Source organism: Staurois parvus, unplaced genomic scaffold, assembly GCF_062004578.1.
Source record: "Staurois parvus isolate SC_StPar_1 unplaced genomic scaffold, SC_StPar_1.0 ptg000212l, whole genome shotgun sequence".
NCBI classification, from domain to species: domain Eukaryota; kingdom Metazoa; phylum Chordata; class Amphibia; order Anura; family Ranidae; genus Staurois; species Staurois parvus.
In genome coordinates, this window is record NW_028318008.1 from 197,380 (window position 1) to 205,156 (window position 7,777).

Below are 7,777 nucleotides of genomic sequence, written 5' to 3' on the forward strand. Positions count from 1 at the left end.
CAAATTTGAGAAGATCCAGAAATACACACATAGGGCCACAGTGCAGTGTGGGATCTTCTCACAGGAGGAGGAAGAAATGGGAAGATGAAAGGACACTTACCTTTGTTTGGAATGCTCCATACAGACGTGTAATGAATGGGCTTTCTCTGATTTGATGCAGCACATCAACCTCTTTGCTGACACTATCTAGCCCACCATTGAGCTCTTTCCTTTTCTTAATGAACTTCACTGCCAGCTTCTTACCAGTGGGGAGATGGGAGGCCAGCATGACCTTCCCAAAGGCCCCCTGTCCAAGAATTCCATGGAAGTTGAAGTTTTCAATGGATAGCTCCTTGTCCTCCATGCTTGATGAAGTGACTTCAATATCTTTGTCCTCCATGCTTGATGAAGTGACTTCAATATCTTTGTCCTCCATGCTTGATGAAGTGACTTCAATATCTTTGTCCTCCATGCTTGATGAAGTGACTTCAATATCTTTGTCCTCCATGCTTGATGAAGTGACTTCAATATCTTTGTCCTCCATGCTTGATGAAGTGACTTCAATATCGTTGTCCTCCATGCTTGATGAAGTGACTTCAATATCGTTGTCCTCCATGCTTGATGAAGTGACTTCAATATCTTTGTCCTCCATGCTTGATGAAGTGACTTCAATTGCCGTGAATCGTCTCTTCTTCCGAAACAGACGCCCAATGAATGCCCATATGGCAATTAATATGAACATTGTGGTATGTAGCGAGTCCTCTATGATAGATTTCTCTTTGTTGGTGTTCAGAGAATCCTGCGTGAGGGAAAAGCAATTTCTCCTGAATAGTTGCATGATGATAGTATTGCAACACTGCCCAGAAATCCGACTCGCTTCCTTCTCCCTCCAAGGTCTGGTGCAGTCTGACCTTCAGCTGCTAAGCTCCGCCCACTGCAGGCTGCCAGCCGTGACATCACGGAAACTTCCAGCCTTGGGTGTCGCCATGGCAACTCCTGTGAGGCTCCGCCCACTAAGTGGTAAACAACCTGTCATCCAATCACGTCCTCACACTAAGTGGTAAACAACTTGTCATCCAATCACGTCCTCACACTAAGTGGTAAACAACTTGTCATCCAATCACGTCCTCACACTAAGTGGTAAACAACTTGTCATCCAATCACGTCCTCACACTAAGTGGTAAACAACTTGTCATCCAATCACGTCCTCACACTAAGTGGTAAACAACTTGTCATCCAATCACGTCGCCAGGCCTCCACCCCCTGCATTTCTACCCTCTAACTGACATTTGGATTTCTCTGCTGCTTTTGAAAAATGTCTGTTTATTGGGGGGGGGGGGGGGTGACCTTTATCTGGGGGCATAGTATATACATTGTGCTCTTAACCACTTCCAGTCCAGGCCAACTTTCAGCTGTCAGCGCTATCACACTTTGAATGACAATTGCGCGGTCATGCAACACTGTACCCAGATGAATTTTTTAGCATTGTTTTGAGACAGATAAAGCTTTATTTTGGTGGTATTTATTCACCGCTGGGATTTTTATTTTTTTGCTATATAAATGAAAAAGTACAAAAATTCTGAAAAAAGTGTTTTTCTTATAAAATTTTGCAAATAAATAATTTTTCATCATAAATCTTGGCCAAAATTTATTCCATTATCTTTTACTTTTTAGTAAAAAAAAAAAGAAAAAACCCAAATTAGTTTATAACTAATGAAAATGATAATTTAAAGAAAACAAATTTCACATTTTTATATTTTGTTTATATTATTATTTAAGTTTTTTTTTTTTTTTTTTACATACTGTCACCCTAGCAGTACATTGTCACCATTGGGGGGTGATGAAGATTTTTTTTTTACACTGATTGCTTTTACACCCATAAAGGATGTAAGAGGAATCAGTTCTCCTTCTCTCTGGCTGCATTCCTGCAGCCATTGAGAACTACTGTGTGAGCTGTGATTGTTCATAGCTTGTCACATGGTACAAGGCTGTTGTGAAGGGCCCTGTACCGTGTGATCTCTGTGATCATTCACACATTTCACACTTAGTAAGCAATGATGTCAGAAGTGACATCTTGCTTACTACTCTGCATGTGATCACTGATTGGCCAATCAGTGATCACAGGATCGGGACTTCTTTCTATCTCTCCCTCTATCTCTTTCTCTTGATCTCCTTCTGTCTTTTTTTTATCTATCTCTATATCTCTTTTTCTCTCCATCCCTCTTTCTCTCTTTATATCTATTGCCCTCTATTTTCTATCTTTCTCTCCCTCCCTCTATCACTCACTCTTTATCTCTCTCTATCTTTCCCTCTTTTCTTTCTTTCTCTCCTATCTCTCTTTTTCTCCCTCCCTCTTTATCTTTCGCTGTCTATTTCTATCTCTCTCCTTCTTTCTTCCTCTTTATACCTCTCTCCATCTATCTCTCTATCTCTCTCCCCCACTCTCTCTCTTTCTATCTCTGTCTCTCTCTCCCTCCCTCCCCCTCTCTCTCTCCCTCTCTGTCTCTTTTTTTCTCTCTTTCTCCTTCCCTTTTTCTTTCTCTCCCTCTTTATCTATATTTTGCTCTCCATTTGGATGGGGGGGGGGGGGGTAGATGTTAGTGTCGCCTAGGGCAGCACCAAACCAAAATCCAGCACTGGTCAGGAGACAGGCCGAGGTTGGTAACAGCAGGATGGGTAAACAGAAGGCAGAGCGTAGTCCAGAGACAAGCCAGGGGTTGGTACAGGCGGCGTTGGAGCAGAGTCAGAGGTGGCCAAGTTGGCAATGGGAGATCAGGAACTCAGGGAATGTAATCGATCAAATGGCATTGATACACTACATGCATGTTCATGTGTATTCATTTGTGAATGCATATTGGTTGGTACACGCACGGTCGTTCATGCACGTGCACCTGTGATCCAGCCATGGGCAGAGTTCCTTAAACCTGGGCGTCTTTGTACATGGATATTGGATACAAAAAGCAGGAAGAGCCGGCACCTCCGAAATCCTCCTGAAAGCTTTATTAGTGACACAGGAGTGACAGAAAAGCATAGTGAGGCGTTTGGGCGAGTAGCCTTGATCACAGCAGTTGGCGGCTCTTCCTGCGTTTTGTATCCTGTATCCAGTGTTTGGAGGACACTTTGGAGCCTGAGCACCCGCCCTGGATCCCACTGCTGAATGGTGTGTGTTACCTGTGTGAGCGCTGCTTCTCTGCTATCACATTCATACCTGGATATTCCTTTCCTGACAGCTGGCCATAGATGAATTGAAATTCAGCCAGTTCACAAGGGATTGGGTGAATGTTCATCCATCTCTAGCTATTCCCACTCAACAGAAGTCCATCTAATGATTGAGAATTTCTCTCCATCAGCCAATTGGCTGCAGCTCTGGAGCTGTGTATTCTGACAGCAAAGGAGTCCCCGCTGTCAGAATACAATAGTGCAGCAGGGAGGACTCCTCAACCCCCTCATTTGTGTGACTGGTGGACTCCATTTTTGACATTTGCCATCAACCTGCTGGTGGTTGATGAAAAAAACAAATGGTCTGTGGCCAGCCTTCTACAGATTAGCAGAAAGTTTGGATAGTAGTGAGCAATCCTACAATACTGCAGCACCAGCGGCTGATATACCATCAACTGCACCAAAAGGTTGTGGAAAGCGGCACTGGATTGTTTACAAGCAGACACTGTAGACCAGGGGCAGGCAACCTTCAAGAGGTGCACATCTACCTGAACAACACGGGACAAGTCAAAGATCACTGGGAGCTGTGTTACCTCGTCACACGTGATTTACACCTCTAACTGCTGTACTACTGTGTCAGAATGGCCTGCATTGCACGGCAAGTGTGGGTTTAAATCAGGTGATGATGAGGCAACATATCTCCTCCTCACCACCTGCCAAACGCACTGACTTTGCAGAGGAGCAGCAGTGCCTACTGAGCCTGTGAATGAGCCCTTGGTTGTAATCGGCAGCGGCACACTAAGGGCTTGTTCACATGTAAAGTTGGGGCTTCATTCACTTGAATGGGTCACGCTTGGTTGGTGCTACACCCTCCAACCAGGGGCGTATTTACCGCAAGGCAAACAAGGCATCTGCCTAGGGTGGAAGGGGGGGTGGAAGAAGGGACACATGCGGCATGGGGACCAGGTGGGATCCCAGAGAGGTTACGGGCTGCTTGATAGTGATAGTGTATGCAGAGCCCGACTCTTGTTCCCGGGGATGTCTGCAGCTGTGAAGGTGTGTTTCTCGAGGGGGGGGGGGGGGGGGAGGGGTGATAGTGGAAGGCTGTCTCAGGCGGGGGGTGGGCAGGGGCATTGTTGGTCAATGTCAGGTTCTCTCCATGCCTAGGGCAGCACAAAATCTAAATACACCACTGCCTCTAGGTGTATATAGAGCAGTGACCCCTCTAGGCGTATATAAAGCAGTGACCCCTCTAGGCGTATATATAGCAGTGACCCCTCTAGGCGTATATATAGCAGTGACCCCTCTAGGCGTATATATAGCAGTGACCCCTCTAGGTGTATATAGAGCAGTGACCCCTCTAGGCGTATATATAGCAGTGACCCCTCTAGGTGTATATATAGCAGTGACCCCTCTAGGCGTATATATAGCAGTGACCCCTCTAGGTGTATATATAGCAGTGACCCCTCTAGGCGTATATATAGCAGTGACCCCTCTAGGCGTATATATAGCAGTGACCCCTCTAGGTGTATATATAGCAGTGACCCCTCTAGGCGTATATATAGCAGTGACCCCTCTAGGCGTATATATAGCAGTGACCCCTCTAGGCGTATATATAGCAGTGACCCCTCTAGGTGTATATATAGCAGTGACCCCTCTAGGCATATATATACCAGTGACCCCTCTAGGCGTATATATAGCAGTGACCCCTCTAGGCGTATATATAGCAGTGACCCCTCTAGGCGTATATAAAGCAGTGACCTCTCTAGGCGTATATATAGCAGTGACCCCTCTAGGTGTATATATAGCAGTGACCCCTCTAGGCGTATATATAGCAGTGACCCCTCTAGGTGTATATATAGCAGTGACCCCTCTAGGCGTATATATAGCAGTGACCCCTCTAGGCGTATATATAGCAGTGACCCCTCTAGGCGTATATATAGCAGTGACCCCTCTAGGTGTATATAGCAGTGACCCCTCTAGGTACATAGATAGTAGTTACCCATCTAGGTGTGTATAGCAGTGAATCATATAGGTGTATAGCAGTGTATATGTCTCCACCCACAAACAAATCCTCATCCAATCAGCTTTCAGAGAGAGGACATAGGAGGAGAGGAGGGCATGTGATAGTACATGACGTGAATGGAGGATCAGCTTCTCTCCCCTCTATGGGGGCGATATGTGAAGATTGGAGCAGATGACGTTCTGGCACCCCCGGGCCGCCCTCCGCTCCCCTTCTCTATATCTGACCCTGCTACTGTCCACTCTGATTGGCTGCTCCTCATTGCCCAGAAGGGTGGATTGGGCGATGGTCACCTGATCTCTATGGCCATCTCTCATACGATGTTCTCTTCTTCATCAGGTGTCTCTGCGGGTGAAAGTTTCTGGAAATTTCCAACACGACTGCAGGGGGAACCTCATCGCCACCCGCTGGGTCCTGACCGCCGCACCCCGTGTGCCCCAGGAGGAGGGCATGGTGTCTACAGAAGGGGGTGAGTCTGGTAAAGTAATATGACCTCTTCCAATGTATTTCTTATTATTGGTGTTTATACAGTGCTGACAATTTACACTGTGGTTTACATTCTGTACATTCACCTCAGTCCCCGCCCCCAAGGAGCTACAATCTAAGGTCCCTCCCTCACATACGAGGACCAATGTAGAGAGGAGTCAGTTATCTTCCCATCATGTCTTTGGAGGGAATGGATTTCATATCGTACCGAATACACCATTTCTCAATGTTTCTTATATCCTGTAGATGTCCCCGGCGATGTGTTCCTCTTGCAGCGCTTCCCTGAACTTCTGGTAGGGGGTGCACACAATTACTACATCATGCGGCCTCTCCTTCCCCTCCGAAAAGTTTTTATTTTTTCATGTATACTGTAAAAACTTTATTGCCAATCTCCTTCCAGTTCTGTGCAAACACTGGATGAAAGTTTAGTTGTCAATCACAATCAGGAGGCTGAGCAGACATACCTTCAGGGACTCCCCCCCCCCCCGGATGTGGCCTAGGCTGGTTCCCCCAGTATTATATTGCTGTATCCAGCTATTTCATGTCACCCCTCCCCCCCATATCACTTCGGGGGCCGCTGTACACCTCATCTGTCTTCTTACACCCAGTGACCTCATCACTCTGTCTCTGCTTCTCCCTTTTCCATCATTTTTTCTCATATCCTTTATTTTGCAATAAATTAAAAGTCTAAAATCTGCAAAAAAAATTCCCCAAAGTGTTAGAAAAGCTAAATGTCAGCAGAAGTTGTTCCCGACAGAAAGATGGTCCTAACAAGGATGTGTGTGCTGTGAATACGATGGGGGTGAGGGGGGACAATGGGGGGGACGCTGCGCTCTCTGTACCCCCCCAGTAGGGTGCACACTGTGTTTCTGCCCGGATTTGAACCGAGGACCTTTCGCGTGTTAGGCGAACGTGATAACCACTACACTACAGAAACATGCCGTGTCACCCTGATTCCGGTCATGAGGTCTGCTGAAGATGCTGGACGTCCTCCAGCCAGGAAATGAGGCCGACTTTGACTTACATAGTTAGTCTGGCTAAAAAAAGACAAAAGTCCATCCAATTCTACCATTAAAAAAGCAAAAAAGTTCTAATCCTACACCCACAGTTGATCCAGAGGAAGGCAAAAAACCCAGCAAAGCACGATCCAATGTGCTCCTGCAGGGAAAAAAATTCCTTCCTGACCCCCCGAGAGGCAATCGGATATTCCCTGGATCAACGTTCCCTATAAATGTTCTATCCAGTTATATTCTGTGTATCCAAGAAAGGATCCAGGACTTTCCTACAGCAATCCACTGAGCTGGCCACAAGCAACTCTGGAGGGAGTCTATTCCACATTCTCACAGCTCTTACTGTGAAGAAACCTTTCTGTGATTGGAGATGACATTTCTTTTCCTCCAGACATATGACTAAGCCCTGGTTGGCGGGATGCAATGCATCCGGGTGTGTGGATTGGTGGAGACATGTAGGCTGAGGCCGCTCCTTATAGTTTATTTAGATCAGGTTCATGTCCCTGTACAATGCAGGGATGGAAGAGATGGGACCCCAACATCCAGGGGGCCCCATCCAGAAATGGACAGTATTCGGTATGGAAATGATTTTAGGGCATCCATAAACATCAGAGATCAGTCACTGTTATCCTCTGACTCCTCAGACGTGAGGCCTTTTCAGACCCCTAAACCTTCTACTTCTGTTGGTCCTAAGAATGGAAAGCCCCCCCCCCCACCCCCACCAACCCCACCTGGTCAGATTGTCTCCAAAGGGGGAAAAAAATCTTTCTTGACCCCCTATGGCCATCCAATTGTCCATGAATCATCAGTGTTAGGGTGCTCAGTTCATCTCTGTGTACAATGCTAAGAAGGTAGAGATGGGACCCCAACATCAAGGGTGATGTATAAATTATGGAAAGAAGCCCAATCTAAAGCTCCAGCCCCCTAGGGAAAGACCCGCCCAAAGACTCTGTGCCACACTTGCCATTGGCAGGACATGTGGAGGAGAGGCGGACTATGGGGGTGGAGTCTAAGCAGCATGTATGCCGGAAAATAGCACAATGGTTTCTGCCCCTATTAACCTCTAAAGCTGGCCACAGATTCATCGACATTTGCCCGGCTCCAATTTCCATCCATCTAT

At 46.5% G+C, this 7,777-nt stretch overlaps 1 non-coding gene across 1 annotated transcript; it reads right to left on the reverse strand.

Moving 5' to 3' along the window:
* Positions 1 to 6,511: 6,511 nt before the first annotated feature.
* On the reverse strand, positions 6,512 to 6,584 carry TRNAV-AAC (transfer RNA valine (anticodon AAC)). The gene has a single exon. It is a non-coding gene; the product is annotated as a tRNA-Val (tRNA).
* Positions 6,585 to 7,777: the final 1,193 nt, after the last annotated feature.